Consider the following 19,763-nt stretch of genomic DNA (forward strand, 5'->3'; position numbering starts at 1 on the left):
TTTATCCTAAAGCTGGGGCAATGGAAAGATTGATGTTATTAAAACATTGGAGATGGAGTAGTGAATCTGCAGAGCCTGAAACTCAGGTGGGTGAAACTCAAGATGTCCAAGAGTTGTTGCTCACTCAATGAAGCTGACATCTCTGAGGAGGTGTCGTCAGGTTGATCCTGAAAGTGTTTGGAAACAGCAAACTGAAATCAACTGCTTTTGCTGAAATGGAATATTACTGTCAGGGTGAAATGTTGTTGCTATGGTGATAGAGCAGCAAGAAGCAGAAAACAAGATCAAGAAACAAACAGGAAGGAATATGTACCTTCTTTTACCTTAATTCTTCCAGTACTTTTCTGGTACCTTATATTGGTAGAGACTTACAGAATTCACAAGCCAGAGGACAAAGCAGTCCCAGTCCCAGAATCACAAAAGGAGTATAAAGGGTGGGTTTAAAGATTAGAGCCATCACAAAAACTGATAAAACAATTTATGACTCTGATACCCTAGCAGGTAATGTGTGCTGTTCTGTGCTTAGTCGCTCAGAATTGTCCGGCTCTTTGCTACTCAATGGACTGCAGCTTGCCAGGCTCCTCTGTATGTGGGGATTCTCTAGGCAAGAATACTGGAGTGGGTTGCCATGCCCTCCTCCAAAGGACCTTCCCAACCCAGGTCCTCCCACACTGCAGGCGGATTCTTGACCATCTGAATCACCAGGGAAGCCCAGCAGGAAACATACTTGAGCATAATTTTGCATTGTATGTGTATGTGCTCAGTCGTGTCTAACTTTTTGTGACCCCATGAACTATATAGCCTGCCTCTGTCCGTGAAATTTTCCAGGCAAGAATATTGGAGTGGGCTGCCTTTTCCTTCTCCAGCGAGTCTTTCTGACCCAGGGATCGAACCTGTATCTCTTGAGTCTCCTGTGTTGACAGGAAGATTCTTTACCACTACAGCTTCTCACCCGAGAAGCCCTGCTATAATTTTTGCATTAGCCCTATATAGTTTAAGTTTAAGGTTGGAAGTGGAATTCTATCAAGAATTTGTTTTTGCTCCATTAGAATTGAAAGTTGATTACTAATCAATACATTTATACTTTTAAAAAGCTTAGTTAGGTAAAGTTGCAGAATATTGCCTTAAGTCTCAACATGCTTCAAAATGCAGAAAACTCACTTGGTGGATGTATCTGTCTTGAAGTCATTTTATTGTTCTATACTGTTTTATTAAAGACTGATATGTAAGTTTGCTTTTTGGAATGCAGTGTGAAATTTTGGCCTGAGTTAAGGATATCAGAATATAAAATACAAAATTTGTATCAAAGCAACAAGCTATTTTTTTTTCATGTTACTAAAAGAAGAATGCTTTATTTTAAGTCCAAAATATTCTATTTTCAGCTTTATCATTACTTTATCATTTTCTCAAATATCAATCCACAATTAACAATGGGAAGAGGTGAAAGAATCTCGTCTTCTGATTAATCATGTAAAAATCTAAAAAGACCTTAAGATTAGAACAGTCATAAGCTACACGATTGGAACTCTTACAAAAGCTATAGAAATCACTCAACACAAGAATTCACTCAACAATGAAATAACATTTAGAGGAAATTATTTATTTTACTTTATTAATGTTGGTATTAAAATGTTCAGCTGGGCTTTTTGTTTCTTAAGGGGAAAAAGGTAGGCAGAAAGTTGATCAAGCAAAACAATAAGAAATAAGATTTTGTAAAATAAGTAGATTTTAATTGCATCAGGTGCTAAAGTGTTATTTTTCCCTCAAGTGTTCTAAGCCAATTTTTCATATGCATCATTGCATAGCACCAATGTTGCTTATTGTTCCCCATTTAGATTCTTTTTTCTAATCAAGTTTTTTGAATAAATTAGTAAGTCTATATATTTTACTTGCCTCTCAAGATTATTTTTTTTAGTTTAGCAACTAAATTACTGTTTCTTAAAAGTATTATAGCATTATATATTAATAGTTCTGTGAATTTTCTGATTTGTTCTTTAGTAATATTTTTGCATTGTGGGAAATCTAACATCAAGTTTGAAGTTTATACCTAGATAAATTGTAATATATATTTTTGATATAAAATACTAAGAGACACGAATCTCTTTAGTTTTCAAGGAAGAGTTGCCTTTCCATGCCATTTTGAAAATTATTTATCTTTATCAAACTAGGTAAAGAAATATTAACATAATTATATATTTGTTTTAATTAATTAAATTAATGAACATATTTAAGATAAATTATTAAGAGAATAATAATAGGCTTGGTTTAAAGAAAGATATTATCAAATGCTAAGATTAAAATCTCAGTACAATCTCAATTTTTAAGAATTTCAACAAAATATTTAAAAATTCCTGTTTAAACCAAACAATAAACTATTGTCAGCATGGTGTCAGACTTTATTTATGCCTTTATTCCACAGATTTCTTGATTGAAAAGATGTCGTGATATCTGAAGAATGAATTAGAGTGTGTTGATGATCAGAGGAGTCAGTATTTTGGCAGAAAGACCAGCATGTATTAAGGTCCTGTGATAGGGGGAGGGATGATGTGTTTTAGAAAGTGGAAAGAGACAAATGTGACTATTTTGGTAGATAAAATTCAAACCATTTAGAGCCTTCAAGTTCAAATCCAGGATTTTGATATTTATCTTAAAATTAAGAGAATATTAATATTGCTCAATCAGAGGTACTGGTATTATTGAACCAATGCAATTTTCATTTTTAAAAATTGCTCTGGCTTTAGTGAAAATGAAGAAAGAACCAGCTAAAGACAAGTGTGTCTCTAGGAGGCGATGTAAGTAGCTATACTTACCAGTGTTTGCCTTGACTTCAGGGAGCTCATAGATCTCTTGGAGCTAACCCATAAAATAAATTTTAAAAACAGATCTGCTGTTCTAGAGACTTAGTAATTAAAATAAAATTTTAAAAAAGAGTAAAATTAGTTGAGATATAAGTTTATTTTATCATGGAGGAACGAACTAGAACAAACTCATAGCTTTTGAACTCTTTTTATAAATGGTATATTTTTATACAAGAGTATAAGATTGACAATATGAGACTATTCTGCCTTGGAGACAGTTGCTTAAGTGATGTACCCATGGGGTTGAGAAACACCTCTATAGCTACACATCTCAGGTTTTTAGTCACCATTGGTTTCACATTCATTTCTTGTGATTTAGAGTTCTCCTGGGAAAGGGAGGGTAACTTCAATATTCATTTTGAATTAATAAAAATGATGATGATAGCAATAAAAGAAAAATGATAGATAATATTTGGTTCGTGGATAGCATAAAAGAAGCACTTCTCTAAGAAACACCATCTCAAAAATCAAAACTCTGAGGAGAAACTTTTTATTATAATTATCCTAAGGATATAAAGAAATTCAAACTTGGAAAAGAACACATGAGATTATACAAGAATAAACTGAATTCAAGCCAGGGTCTGTTTGACTCCAAAACATATATTCTAAAATTATACTCCTCCTAATGGGAAGTAAGTATGGAAGATCTGTTGTGAATAGTGAGTAAAATTGCTTTCTACTTTGCCACTGTTCGGTCAACTAGCTTTTAGAGGTATTAAGTGCAACAAAGATTATTTGAGGTAGAGGATTTTGCTGTTGTTTAGTCACTCAGTCATGTCTGACTCTTTGCAACCCCATGGACTGCAGCACACCAGGCTTCCCTGTCCATCACCATCTCCTGGAGGTTGCTCAAACTCATGTCCATTGAGTCAGTGATGCCATCCAGCCATCTCATCCTCTATTGTCCCTTTCTCCTCCTGCATTCAATCATTCTAACTAGTCGGCTCTTTGCATCAGGTGGCCAAAGTATTGGAACCTCAGCTTCAGCATCAGTCCTTCCAATGATTATTCAGGGTTGATTTCCTATAGGACTGACTAGTTTGATCTCCTTGCAGTCCAAGGGACTCTCACGAGTCTTTTCCAACACCACAGTTCAAAACCATCAATTTTTTGGTGCTCAGCCAAGAACAAGTAAAGTAGAATTTTAATGAATACTGGCATGATCATATCCTAGATAAAACACAAAGACTGCTGTTTTCAACTTCCTGTTTCAAATTAATAGAAATATTTAAAGCAATGGAGATAAATATTAAAAAAAAAAAAAACCTCTCTGTTTCTTTTCTCAGAAGAGACATATAGGACTGTATATTTCCCTTTTGTTGATTTTCAAAATATTCTACAGAATATTTTGTTTCTCTGTAAAGAAATGAAATAATTTCACCATAATTTAATTATACTGTTTTGTTAAGCCTTCTTGGCATATTTGAAGAAGTAATAAAAATGAAGTTGCATTTGTTTTTATAGTGCAAAGATGATAGGGGAATATTTTAATCTTTTTCTCTAGAGTGCATCCAAGGCATCACAATTTCTCCTCATTATAACAAGAGTAGAAAAGAGCTTGCAGTGGAAGTTGAATAACCCTGTGTGGGTTTATAGAACATTGTGAGGATTTTATGACATACTTAGTTGTGCATATGAAAGACCAATTTTGTACTCAATATTTTTAATTTTTAAAAACATGTATATTATCAAGGGTGAAACAGATCACCAGCCCAGGTTGGATGCATGAGACAAGTGCTCGGGGCTGGTGCACTGGGAAGACCCTGAGGGATGGGCTGGGGAGGGAGGCGGGAGGGGGGATCAGGATGGGGAATACATGTAAATCCATGGCTGATTCATGTCAATGTATGGCAAAAACCACTACAATATTGTAAAGTAATTAGCCTCCAACTAATAAAAATAAATGGAAAAAAATAAAAAAACAAAAATAACTTATTCATGCAGTCTGATTTTATTAGATTTAACTTTTTAAATGTTAGATCCTATGACTTTATTCACATTTTTTATTTTAATTAAGGTCCATTTAGTTTAATCTTTAGTTAAATATTTATAATATTATATTAGTTTCAGGTGTATAGCACAGCAATTCAACATTTTTATAGATTATGCTCCATTTAAAATTAGTATAAAGTACTGGCTATTTTCCCTGTGCTGTACATTGCATCTTTGTATCAGATTTATTTTGACATAGTAGTTTGTGTCTTTTAATCCCTTTAATCCCAGTTACCATGCTCTTCCTCCCCTTTTTCTCCCCACTGGTAACCACTAGTTTGTCTTCTAGATCTGTGAGTCTGTTTCTGTTTTGTTGTATACATTCTTTGGTTTTACTTTTCAGATTCCACATATAAGTGGTAACATACAGTATTTTTCTGTCTCGGACTTATTTCACTAGGCATAATAATCTCTCCACATTGTTGTGAATGGCAGAACTTCATTCTTTTTATAGCTGAGTAATATTCCACTGTTTATTTATATATATATATACATACATATACATATACACACACAGACACACACACAATGTAATAATGTGTATTCAAATTATATATGTATTCAAATTAACAAACTGTAATTGTTTTCCCAAAGATGTATTGTTTTTCATTCACATCCATCATACACTGTAACCGCCCCCCTCCAAAAAAAAAACAAAGCAATGTACGTGAAATAAGAGAAAATAAATCACAAACACACAGCACGGGTAACGGGTCTTGGTTGCACACAACTCAGTTTCCAGCAATATAAGGAGGATGAAAATGTTCTTTTATAAGAATTTTCTGCTAGCAAGATTTTCAGGCAGGTGATTGGTTGGCCTGTAAGTCAGTTTTGAGTACTTGAAACAATTTTGTTTGCTTTTCTTTTCCTTAGCATTTAGAACAGCCACCGTTGTCCTACGAGGGACAGAGCTTCCATCATGTCCAGGAAAAATGAGGGAGGGAACCACAGAGGCAGCATGCAATCCAAACACAGCATTCAGATGATTGGTCCAGTGTAGCGTGGGGAGGAGGGAGGAGACGGAGCTCTAGGGTTAGCACATCCCTTCGGGGGTGTGCACCAGCCGGTTTTTCATGCATCTGCACCAAGGACTTGTAGGACTGCTGGGCTCGTATCAGACTGGGTTGAGATTTGTTGGCTCCACACTGCCTTTCCTTCATAGAGCGGCGCTGATCTGCACGATCACTGACGATTGTGTAGGCCCCGCTCCTGCCCTGCTGGGTGAGAAGTTTCATGCAGATGCAGACGGCACCTCCATCTGCAGAGGGACACTTAGGGTGCTTCCACATCTTGGCTATTATAAATAATGCTGCCATTTTCATTGAGGTATTATTTTTTAATATATGCCAAGAACCGGGATTGCTGGGTCATAAGTTAATTCTATTTTTAGTTTTTTGAGAGGCTTCCACACTGCTCTCAACAGTGACTATACAAATTTATATTACCATCAACAATGGACTTGAGTGCCTTTTCTCCACATCCTTGCCAACAATGGTTATCTGTAGACTTTTATTTTTTCCCACCGAGGGAGTCTATTGGTTTAAAATGAGTTGCTTATGTGGTAATAAAACAGTCTGTAGGGGAAGGGGGTGGGGAGGCACAGGGGATGTGGCCCATGTCCTCTGTCAAGAAGGCACGTCCCCATTTTTGGCATCTCTAGTTGGGCAGGGCTGGCATCCTCACAGATCGCAGAGAAGATAAGTGGGGTGGGGGAGGGAGAATGGGGGAGCTCAGAGAGGGACACACACAGAGAGAAGCAGAATAGTTGTATGTGTGTGTGTGAGAGAGAGAGGAAAGGGGAGGAGAGGAAAAATCTCAAAATAGGACTCTGGGTGTGTTTCTGTTTGAGAGAAAAGGGAGGGAAAAAAGTATGAAAAAATGAAAAAAGGAGTGGGGAGACAGACCCTACTTGCCCCTTAGGGGACTGGTAAGACTTTTTGATTTTAGCTCTTCTAACAGACATGAGATGAAATCTCATTTTGGTTTTGATTCTTATTTTTCTAATAATTATTGATGTTGAGCTTTTCATGTGTCCATTAGCTGTCTATAAGTCTTTGGAAAAATGTCTATTCAGGTCTTCTTGCCCATTTTTGAATCAAATCGTCTTTTTTGTTTCTCTTGTTGAGTTGTATGTTGTTGTTACTGTTCAGTAGCTCAGTTGTCCATGGCTCTTTTTGACCCCATGGACTGCAGCACGCCAAGCTTCCTTGTTTTTCATGATCTCCTAGAGCTTGGTCAAATGCATGTCTAAGTCGGTGATGCCATCCTACCATCTCATCCTCGGTCACCCCCTTCTTCTCTTGCCTTCAATCTTTCCCAGCATCATGGGTCTTTTCTAAGGAGTCAGTTCTTGGCATCAGGTGGCCAAAATATTGGAGCTTCCACTTCAACATCAGTCTCCCAATGAATATTCAGGATTGATTTCCTTTAGGATTGACTGGTTTGATCTCCTTGCAGTCCAAGGGACTCTCAAGAGTCTTCTCCAACACCACAGTTCAAAAGCATCAATTCTTCAGTGCTCAGCCTTCTTTATGATCTAATTCTCACATCCATTCATGACTACTGGAAAAATGATAGCTACGACTGTTTGGACCTTTGTTGGCAAAGTAATGTCTCTGCTTTTTAATGTGCTGTCTAGGTTGGTCATAGCTTTTCTTCCAAGGAGCAAGTGCCTTAATTTCATGGCTGCAGTCACCATCTGCAGTGATTTTGGAACCCAAGAAAATAAAGTATGTCACTGTTTCCCCATCTATTTGTCATGAAGTGATGGGACTGGATGCCATGATCTTTGTTTTTTGAGTGCTGAGTTTTAAGCCAGCTTTTTCACTCTCTTCTTTTACTTTCATCAAGAGGCTCTTTAGTTTTCCTTCACTTTCTGCCATAAGGGTTGTAGGAGTTGTTTATATATTTTGGATATTAATGCTTTATCTGACATATCATTTGCAGATATTTTCTCCCATTCAGTAGGTTGTCTTTTGGTTTTGTAGATGGTTTCCTTTGTTGTACAAAAGCTTTTAAATTTAATTAGATCACATTTAAAAAATTTTGCTTTTATTTCTTTTGCCTCAGGAATAGATACTGCTACAATTTATGTCAGAGTGTTCTGCCTGTGTTCTCTTCTAGAATTTTTATGGTCTCCCGTATTACATTTAGGTCTTTAATCCATTTTGAGTTTATTTCTGTATATGGTATGAGGAAATGTTCAAATTTTATTCTTTTATATGTAGCTGCCCAATTTCCCAAGAACTGGGAGATTTAACTCTTTTTTTTCCTCTCTTTCTGTAATGCTACTCTCTGTCTTTAGTTAAAAGTTAGGTTTTACATGAAAAGTAAAAAACAAATCTGAATATATCTTTTTAACTTTCCCACAAAAGTCTACTCAGATTAAAGGTGTTAATGCCATCCCTTCTCTTTTTAATGATAGGTTTCGACCACTGAAAATATCTAACCTATATTCAAAATATTTTTTAAGTTATGGAGTTAATGTGCAGGATAATGGCATAGCTTATTTAAAGTTTGCAAAGGGAGTACATTCCTGTCACTGTATATTAGTTTTGTATAATACCTAGCATTTTAACATCCTAGTACATCCACTGTCCATGATACGAAGACATAAAGTTCTATTTTCTCTATTCACATATTCTTAAAGCACTCTGAAAAGAAAAATAGCATGCTAAAAGTGTTTTGTTCTTTGTGGCACTACTCAGGTTTAGGTTAAACCCAAATCTTCATAATTTCCTCCATGGTTTGACAATTCTCTCTGCTTAGTGCAAACCCATTAAAGTTTCTCTAAAAGAGAAAGGCTTGATTTGGGAAAGTAGAAGGCTGCAAAGGACAGTGAAATGAACAATGCTAACCTCAGTTTGTTAATTGAGGTCATTGGTTAGCTTTAGAGAATCCTGTATGCACAATTAAGCAAGCATTTCACACGGGTCTTCCTCATGAACTGGTTTTGAGCTATTCAGCTGAACAGAAAATTGATAGGCATGGTAAACATGCTCTAGTTGCCTAATTAGCTCAGGTAGTACAATTACTGGTGTTCAATATCTATCAACAAAGCAAAGGTGCCTTAAATGTCATATAAACACTGGAAATAAAAATAAAGCACAAAGGGATTTCACACAACCAGCCATCTGAATGAAAGTCGACTTCTTGCTAATCCTGTCTTGTAATGTAGAAAGCTCAACTTAGAGAAAGAAAGACAAGAAAGAAAAGAAAAAAAAAACTTGTTTAATTTAAAATTGCCATTTCTGAGAGTTAGAGAGTCATTTAAGAGAGTGTTTACAAGCTTTATAAAACCTCACATTAATTTGGAATTATAAAATAGTTGGTTAAATAAGTCAAACGAAATGATAACAGCAGAAACTCTCCCATTCTGTAGTCTCCCTCCCCATGCAGAATGAGCCACATGCAGAATGAGCCACATGCAGAATGAGCCCCATGCAGAAGAGCTTAAGAATTCTATCTTATAGAATGCAGTCCTATAAGTGAAAACATGTCAGTATATTAGACTGAGTTAAATTCAGATATAAATTTTCAGGATGTTTTTGTCTTCTAATATCATTTTGCAAGTTCTTATATATAGCCTTCCTATTATGTCTACCATTTATCCATTTGATTACTGAACTAGTACTTTATAAGCAACCACTCTGTGGCTAGGACTATGGAAGCACATACTTGAAATGGTTGAAATGCTTTGCACACAGAATGTCTCAGGGTAGTGAGCAGACTGTAATTGACGGTCCAGATGGACTTTTCCCTTACTCAGATGGACATCCCCGCTTCCCTTACTCCTAGGAGTACCTCTCTCCACACAGCCTTCTGACTCAGGGAAACCCGGGTCTACACTCAACTCCAGCTGGAGAGTGTGTGTGTGTCCTGTGCTTGCTCACTTCAGTCGTGTCTGATTCTTTGCAGTCCTGTGGACTGTAGTCTGCCAGGATCCTTGGTCCGGTCTATGGGATTCTCAAGGCAAGTTCCAGCCCCCTTCCAAGGCATTAGCTTAGTAAAGAGCTTCTCACCCATTGAGTGACTGAGTCATCCTTAGAGATTTGCTGGAGATTTTGAGAAAGGTATTCTTACCTTTACATTTTTATGAGAGAGTCTCTAGGACTCTTTTCCTTTGGATTCTGTAAATACAAAATGTTGACACAGAAAATCAATCATTTTTCACATGAAGGAAACAGCCAGGAGAGGAAAGAATCACAGAGAGGAAGGCACATTCAAGGCGACAGCAGTTCTGACCTTCAGGAAACCCACTCTACCTCTGACTTTATTACTTTTATGGCAGTATGTATTGCTTTTACTGGTACTTAGAGTCACAGTACTTTAGTCTATAAATGAGAGAAATCCTTTTATCAAAAAATTATTCAGAACCATTTTGTTTTATTTCTTATTGTTTTCTCTTCTTTTGTCACAATTTATCATCAAAAATTGTTAACAAGTCAAGACTATCTGCTTATTGATATATTATATAAAGGGATTTCTTGATTCTTTGATAATATAATACATGCTTATAGTTTATAAACCAAATAGTGCTAAGATTCTTGTATATAATGTTAGATGCAATATCTAACCTGTAAGAATGCCAACTGATTTTTTTGAGGACTCCTACTTCTGCTTTTATCTGAATGTTCTCTATTTCCTCCCTTTTTCTGTTTCACATTTTTCTCTTAATTGGAGACTCCTATCAAACAGCTGATGATTCTTGGCTGTTTGTTAATAGTTAAGATTAAGACACTGAGATAATTAAAAGCCTTAAAAAGCTTTACTTTCATCAAGTAACTTTTGATTTCCTTATTTCTTTCCCACAAGTTTCTATAACCTAACCTCCTTAGCTGGCTTCTCCTCTTGCATCTGAAATTTAAATTCCATTCTCTCTTGGAATACTCCATCTTCAGAGAATTCCCTGAGCAATTTATTGAAAACACTACTCCCCATCAGCCACTCACTAACTCTTTTAATCAGTGCTACAAAGCAGTGATTTTTATTTTAAATTATATTACACAACTCTTGTTGTTGTGTAGTCACTCAGTTGTGTCTGACTCTTTGTGACCCCCATGGACTGCAACACTCCAGGCTTCCCTGTCCTTCACTATCTCCTGGAGTTTGCTTGAACTCATGCCCATTGAGTTGATGATGCCATCCCACCATCTCATCCTCTTTTACCCTCTTCTCTTCTTGCTCTCAGTCTTTTCCAGCATCAGGGTCTTTTCTAATGAGTTGGCTCTTTGGATCAGTTGGCCAAAGTATGGGCACTTCAGCTTCAGCATCAGTCCTCCCAATGAGTATTCAGGGTTGATTTCCTTTAGGATTGCATTGGCTTATGGTCTGTCCCTTCTTCCTTGTGCCTAAGCTCCATGAGGGTGCAGATAAAGTCCTATTTAAATTTGTATTGCCATATAACATGGTGCCTAGCACATAATAGAGTCTCATTAAACATTCATTGGGTAAATGTGTTACCCTTAAATCAGTCCTAAATTCAATGTGCCTATTCTTAAAGGCATTTTGTTCTTTATTAAACTTTTTGGGGGGAGGAGGAGGGGGATTCCAAAATAGGTAGAAAGATTGTTTCAAAAGTCCAGAGAAGTCGCTATTCTTTAAGACCTCTTAAATTATATGTTCAATGTATGCATGACAGTTGATGCTAACCATTGTACCAAAAATCACAAGGAAAGTCTAGCATTTTTGTAAACTAATTTCAGTCCAAGTATCTTTAGCTTTAGGACTTAGATGATTGAGAAACAAATAATTTCCCACTTAAAAACAGTGATGGGTTCAGTGGAATCTGTCATTCTGTCAGATAAAGGACTAAGGGACCCTCCTTGATTTACTCTAGAGAATTTTTTAAAGTAGTTCCTTTGGAAAAGTGTTCATTCTGCTTAAAGCTATACTTGGTAAATGATACTCAAGACACTTTAAACTCATCTAAATTATTCCCTGCGTTAATAGACACATCACTAAGAGAGGAAAGAGCACCAGATACCATTGTAAAGAAATATTGGAAAGTGCACATTCTACATATTAGGAAATTTCACTAATGAGGGAAAGATGAGCACTGAAAGCCTTTGTTATTGTTCTTCTCTTCTGTGTGAATTCAGATATTAGACTTCAACGAAATGCAGCAAATATTTATTGACTTTATATGAAAGGTGTTCTTGAATTTAGATACTGAGGATAAATAGATAATATGGGGAACCTTTCTTCAAAGGATGAACTCAATGTAAGCAAATATTTATAACACAAGTAGCAAAATAGTTTGTGCAAAATAATATGGAATGGAGGGAAAAAGAAGGAACAAAAATCTCTAGATTGGAGGATATGTGATGAAGGACTTTCTAGGAAATCTAAAGTAAACTGAATGCTTGCTGGGGCTTTAGGGGCCATAGGGAGTAATTCAGATCAGACTGTTCTAACTTTGGTAGAGTTTTAATGGCATTGAATATTTGAGGGGTAAGTGTGCTGGGAACCACAGGGGTTGTAGAACAGAACAGTGTGTGTGAGTGTGTGCACATGTGTATGTTGTTGTGTTTTATGGAGAGACAGAACCACTTTAGTGACATTTATGCAAAAGATGTCTCAGTTATATTTTAAAATGGCTGAAAGTGTATAAAGTTTGAATCAAATTGAGGTTTGATTTTGGCTATTCTGTAATTCAGGCTTATATAGCAGGAATCTAAGAAGTTGTTCTAATATAGTAATAGTACTCCTATGCTTTAAATAATCAACAGGGTTGAAATGTCTCTATAGTTTATATATTTTTAAATAGAAAAACAGGATCCTCAGTAAGCAACCCAAACTATTTGTGACACATATACTTATCTTCTTTGATTATATTTATATTTTCTATAAAAGGGAGGTTTACAGAATTAAAAAAGAAAAGATGCAAATTGGCAGCAATTACTTTGTCTTTGAGGTAAGGGAGGGGAGACAGGAGTCGTATCCATGTCACTTCATATAATTGCAGTAGTAAATTTTTCCATATTGGCCTTCATTCCTTTGTCTCCTTTAACTTTGGAACATGTTAGGTTTTACTGCTCTGTGCCTTATAAGGCATAACATTTATTAGCTGGATATTATGCATTGTTGTTACCATTAATTACTTTGATACTAAATCAGGATAATAATAATCTGTTTCCGATAAATTAAAAGTTGCTTTGTTTTATGAAGTCTGACTTGTCAAGAGGAAAAAAAATTTTTTCCCTATGCTTAAAGAAAGCAAACCTCTAAACTGAGAATAATCTAATATTTAAGCAAGGCAAATACACTAAAATATTATTTTTTGTCTCAGTTCAATAGCTTAGATTACAAAGAGCTTAATTTTTATAATAAAGTGAAATAATTTATTTTGCACTAACTATATATTTGGGCTTCCCAGGTGGCACTAGTGGTCAAGAACCCACATGCTAATGCAGGAGACCTAAGAGACATGGGTTCAATCCCTGGGTTGGGAATATCTTTTGGAGGAGGTCATGGAAACCCACTCCAGTATTCTTGCCTGGAGAATCTCATGGAGAGAGAGCCTGGCAGCCTACAGTTCATAAGGTCACAAAGAGTTGGACAAAACTGAAGTAGCTTAGCATGCATGCAGCTATATATTTAGGTATGTCAACTGCCCATAGCTTGTGAAATAGTAATATCCCCATGAGATAAGAGAAAATAACACGGAAGATGAATGTGTCAGTTATATATTACTTGGGTTATATATTTTAAACGTTATATCCTTTATTTTTTGTTATTGGTAGGTTAGGACAAGAGTTTAACTTTAGCCTTCAAGGGATTTAATTTTGAAGATATAAAAAAAGGAAAAGAAAACTATAGGTTTCTGTGAGTATGTATCATTTTGAGAGCTGTCAGACTTCTCTGAAAAGGAAATTAATAATTCATGAAAAATAGAAAACTCTCTCATCCATGGGTGTTTGATCTCAGAAGTGTAGACTGAGGTGGAAGACCAAAAAGTCTGGAAATGTATACAGTTACAGGCAGCCTTCCTGCTGATCTGGTCACTAACCTGCAGCCCTGAAAAAGACAGGTTTCCTCTCTGCCAGTAATAGGAGATGAAAACCCGAAAGGCAAAGAGTTTGTATGGTAAATAAAGACATGACATTTAAAAGTGTTTCTACTTGTGGGAAGAAATTTTGTCTCATTAAAGGTTAAGTGCCCCTTAAGACTTGGTATCTCTTAAGTCTGTATATTTTTCTAAACTACAATTGTGGGTTATAAAAATTCTATTGGTTTTATACAACTACCATTTCTTTCATCTCTTTGTCATTCTCATGGTGAAACATTTAAATAATATTTAAAAAATAAGAAAATATCAGTTCAGTTCTGTTCAGTTGTTCAGTCATGTCTGACTGTTTGCAACCCCATGGACTGTAGCACGCCAGGCTTCCCTGTCCATCACCAACTCCGGGAGCTTGCTCAAATACATGTCTATTGAATTGTCCATCTCATCCTCTGTCATCCCCTTCTCCTCCTGCCTTCAATCTTTCCCAGCATCACGGTCTTTTCAAATGAGTCAGTTCTTAGCATCAGGTGACCAAAGTGTTGGAGCTTCGCATCAGCCTCAGTCCTTGCAATGAATATTCAGGACTGATTTCGTTTAGGATGGACTGGTTTGATCTCCTTGCAGTCCAAGGGACTCTCGAGAGTCTTCTCCAACACCGCAGTTCGAAAGCATCAATTCTTTGGTGCTCAGCTTTCTTTATGGTCCAACTCTCACATCCGTACATGACTACTGGAAAAATGTTAGCTTTGACTATATGGACCTTTGTTGGCAAAGTAATGTCTCTGCTTTTTAATATGCTGTCTCTGTTGGTCATAGCTTTTCTTCCAAGGAGCAAGGGTCTTTTAATTTCATGGCTGCAGTCACCATCTGCAGTGATCTTGGAGCCCAAGAAAATAAAGTATGCTACTGTTTCCATTGTTTCCCCATCTATTTGCCATGAAGTGATGCCATGATCTTAGTTTTCTGAATGTTGAGTTTTAAGCCAGCTTTTTCACTGTCCTCTCTCACTTTTATCAAGAGATTCTTTAGTTCCTCTTTACTTTCTACCATAAATGTGGTGTCATATACTTATCTGAGGTTATTAATATTTCTCCCAGCAATCTTGATTCCTGCTTGTGCTTCATTCAACCTTGCATTTTGCATAATGTACTCTGCATATAAGTTAAACAAGCAGGATGACAGTATACAGACTCCAAAACACATTATACCACTCTGGTATGTTCTGTGCTTAGTAGCTCAGTGATGTCTGACTCTTTGCGATCCCATGATCTGTAATCTGCCAGGCTCCTCTATCCATGGGGATTCTCCACATAAGAATACTGGAGTGGGTTGTCATGCCCTCCTCCAGGGGATCTTCCCAACCCAGAGACTGAACCCAGGTCTCCCGCATTGCATGCAGGTTGTTTACTGAATGAGCACCAGGGAAACCCAAGAACACTGGAATGGATAACTTATCCCTTCTCAAGGGGATCTTCCCAATCCAGGAATCGAACTGGGGTCTCCTACATTGCAGGCATATTCTTTACCAGCTGAGCTACCAGGGGTGGTACGACTCTGGTATAAACCCCAATAATATTTTTAAAGGTTCATATTTCATAGATTGCCTATGGATGTACATGTATACCACCTCATATTATCATCTATTTTATGGCTATAATCTATTTTGTAAATTTTAAAGATTTTCATTTCTTTGAGCTTTCTCCCAAACTCCTAAGTTAATAATCTCTTATAAAATCTTTCATAGCCTTCTCTAGTTCCCTATCATAAAAATCATAGAAAATTTTGGTCATTTTATACTATGTGAGGTTACATTACATACACTGCTTCCTTGATTTCTGCCTTCAGTCACACATCTTAAATCAACTGATACAAAACTAACTGGTTTTATTTAATGATATTGCTGAACCTCAATTTGTCCAACCATTCTACAGTTGATGAGTATATGCTTAACTGCTAATATTATGTAACTGTCCAGAAGATATTGCAGTAGATCTTCTGCAGCAAATATCATAATGTGTATGTACTTATAATTCTGTGGAAGAGATCTGATATTTTTAATTGAAACATATATTATCAGTTTGCTCTCCAAAAAGACTATATTTCCAAAAAAAATCTATGAAATATATGCTAAAATTTTTTTATTATTACTTCCAATTCTTTCATACTTCAATCAGGACTTCTGTAATTTTTACAGCTTTAAATGATCAATTCTTAGATATATCATTAAATTAGATATGATTTTTTTGTCTTGGACTGGCTTTCGTATGTGATGTCAACTTGAAACTCATTTCTTCATCAAAAAAATAAACTTACTTTTTCTTTTCCCTTTTTGGTAGTTTTTAGATGTTGTTATTATTTTTTTAATGGCTTTTTTCTCAATGTTTAACCTCCTTGACTCTCTGTGATCCCATTTCGTTTGTAATGTAAGAAATGTGAGCTATGAGATAAATTTTTCCTTAAAACTTCAACTTAAGAGTATTGATCTTTTCAAATCCAAGAATGGAATATTCTATGATGATCTAGATAATCTGAGCCTTGTAGATCACTTTGTCCTCCCATCCATCTTTAGTTTTATTCTAGCTCTCTGCATCTCCAGTCCTGATTTACTTCTGAGCTCAGGGTTTTCATAGCAAACACAGCAACCTAGTTTTGCACATTTATTTTAATATTGTAGCTTCCTTTAAACTGCTTCCCTGGTGGCTCAGATGTTAAAGAATCCTCCTGCAATGTGGGAGACCTGGGTTTGATCTCTGGGTTGGGAAGATTCCCTGGAGAAAGGTATGGCAACCCACTCTAGTATTCTTGCATGGAGAATTCCATGGATAGAGGAACCTGGCGGGTTAGTCTATGGAGTCACAGAGTCTGACACGACTGAGCGACTTTCACTTATTCACTCATTCATTGATGGAAGGTAAACTTGATGTTAACTTATACTTGGAATTCTTTCCCTTTGTTAATATCTAATCAAAATTGTGCTCCATTTATATTTAACATAAAGTCCACACTTCTCCCCAACCCTGTAACAGTCTTGCTTCTTTCTTTGTTTAGCACAAGAAAACTGCTTTTGCTGGTAATTCTTCCTTGTCCAGGTAAGAAATAAATTCAATTTGTGTCCTTCAGATGAGTGTGAATTATGATTACTTTGAAGAAAGATAATAATCTTAAAAATAGCCCTCCACTCTAAAATCCCATTGACCTTTTGGAATTCTAAAAAGTTATCGAGATTTCCAACTGTTTTCAGAACCATATTGTTTAAATATATTACTTTTTAATTTTCTTGAGCAAAATTTTGAAATGGACACAGTACAGTTTTAGTAAAGCCTTTGTATTTTGTTCTGTCTTTCCCTTTTCTCCTATTGACACTTTTACTGCTCACACTGTCTCTATCAGCTCTGTTCACATCCTCAAATATATCAAAATGTTTTCATAAACTTGCCTTCTTTTCCCATAAGCTCAACTCCTCCATGCTCTGTGCTCTCCAAAATAGATCTCCATGCAGTTCATTGCTCCAGTAAAGCGGCTGAAGGCAGCACAAAAGAATCTGACAAACATTCCAACCAGGACATATCAAAGAAAGAAGGATAAATGCCAGAAATGTCAAATGACTGCAGAGGAGATACCCTATGGAAATTAAAGGTCAAATGACTGACTCTGAATATCAAACAAAAATTCATGTGCTTTTTCATGTTGAGTAAAATGTGGTTATTTGCACAGAGATCATTATTTGTCGGTGTGTGTGTTTGTGTGTGTGTGTGTGTATGAGGAAGCCTGTGTAAAGTGGCTTAAAATATGTTTGTATTTTATTTATGAGTTTGTATTTATTTATTTTATTTATGAGTATGTATTTATTAAGAGTGAAATAGAGAATTTCACTCTTCAAAAGAAAGGCTGTCTACTCCCTTAAACATCATGAGTATACAGTGGAAAGAGGAGAGCTGGATCATTAGGCTCTAAGTCAGTTATGGATACAGATTTTTTTTTTCATGGCATCTTGAGGGGAAGAGAATTCATTCAACTCCTTGTGAGAGGGAGATATAACACAGCTAGCTAAGAAAAGCTATGAGTAGGGTGGGAGTGCATGGAATAGAAAAGGGTAATACATCCAAATACTAAGAAAATAATTATGCTCTCTTTTATCTGTATGGCTGGAATAAAATGTCATTAATTTCCTCCAATCAGAGGTAAAAAGATACATTAAATTTTGGAGGCCACGAGTGGTTTTCTTTGTTTCCTGGGGTGAAATGTATTTTGCTGTGATTGAAGAAGCCAATCTTTGTCACTGTATTTCCCAGTGAGGTAAAGTGGCAAATTGTAGATGTGGATGGCTATTAGAAAACCAGTGTTAAGAGTCTAGCTCTGTTACTTACAGACTGTGTGATCTTGATTATAGATAATTGCTCTGTGCTTCTATTTCCTCAAAAATGAAATAGTTAGACTGCTGCAGTTACTGCTGCTGCTTACCTTACTGTGCTGTTCAAAGTATGATAACAGTACTACTAAATACTGGTATCCTATAATTGCTATATTTATTGAAAAGAGCAGACTGTGATGGAGACCTTCAGCACAACATTTACCATATATGAAAGATTAAAATCAGAGAACTTAAAAAAATACTGTAGCAGACAGATTTTAAGGTGTCCCCCGTGATTCTTACTCAATGCACATGAGTTTGAGCAAACTCCAGGAGATGGTGAAGGAAAGGGAAGCCTGGCATGCCGCAATCCATGGGGTCACAAAGAGTTGGACACAAACGAGCGACTGAACAACAGCATATTCCTTAAGACCAGTATCCATAGTTATCTGTAATTCCCTCCCTGAAACACGTAAGGGCCTGTGAGTTGCTTCTAACCAACTGGATATGACAAAGATGATAGTGTGTCTCTTTTATAATTATGTCAAAGAAAACTCTGTCTAGCTAACAGGCTCACTCTCCCTGTTCTACACATTTTATACAAGAGACTCTTCCACTCCTCTACTCACCTTTCCACTGATACTAGTTTCTTTTATTGTTCATTCTGCAATTATTTTGGGGATGCCTTTATTAGTCCTATGCATTCTTTTTGGTTTTAGAGACATATCAATAAGCTAAGCATTGGGCCGAAATAGTGCATGAAGCCAGCTGTTAATTGAACAACTGCAGGGAGCTGGCCTGAACGAACAGGCCCCTTACCGCCCTAAGAGAGAACAGAGGATCTCTCTTTGTCCTGCCACCCCTTCTTGTTAAAAGTATAGACTGGCATTTGTCTCCTTCAGGGAAAAAACACACCGGTGACCTTTTGCCTGTTTTTCTGGTACTGATAAACTCATCATGCTCGAAACCTGTTTTCCATCTAGATAATGTTCTATTGATGAAGCCTGTTTTCTATCTAATGTTCTATTGATCTTAATCATGTTGGGCGCTAGGGTAATTAATGCTCTACTGATCTTGAGTGTGGGAATTTAAAACATCTGTAGCTCTGCACGTATGCAAACCCTCGATCTATTCTTAGTAACTCCTGTTAGCATATATATAGGCGTGCTATTCTTCAATAAAGTTGGCAGAGTCAGACACAAGTAGACTCCGTCCCTCTCAACCCCATCTTTCTGAGTCTTCTTTTCCTAGGTACTCTGGTAATTGCGTTCTCGACCAGTTCGTTTGCCGGCAGCCTCCAGCAAACAACCACACAAATAAGCATGTAATTATTAAGATGAACAGTGATGAACATTAACAAAGAAAGATCCTAGGAATTCACAACCTGGTGATAGGGGGAATTATATGACTTTTAGGTTGGGATGCCAAGTAAGACTTTCTTTAGGAAATGGGGCATTTGGACCAATGTCCGAAGGATGAGTTGGAGTTGACTGAGATAAAGGCTGGAGACAAGACTTAGATGGACATTCTGGGCAATGAGATTAGGACAACCAGA

At 36.5% G+C, this 19,763-nt stretch overlaps 1 long non-coding RNA gene across 1 annotated transcript; it reads right to left on the reverse strand.

Moving 5' to 3' along the window:
• Positions 1-8,191: 8,191 nt before the first annotated feature.
• On the reverse strand, positions 8,192-19,142 carry LOC122422219. Its single transcript, XR_006263750.1, has 3 exons — positions 18,993-19,142; positions 11,019-11,021; positions 8,192-8,202 (listed from the first exon to the last, which is right to left on the reverse strand). It is a non-coding gene; the product is annotated as an uncharacterized LOC122422219 (long non-coding RNA).
• Positions 19,143-19,763: the final 621 nt, after the last annotated feature.

This window comes from Cervus canadensis, chromosome 19, assembly GCF_019320065.1.
Source record: "Cervus canadensis isolate Bull #8, Minnesota chromosome 19, ASM1932006v1, whole genome shotgun sequence".
NCBI classification, from domain to species: Eukaryota; Metazoa; Chordata; class Mammalia; order Artiodactyla; family Cervidae; genus Cervus; species Cervus canadensis.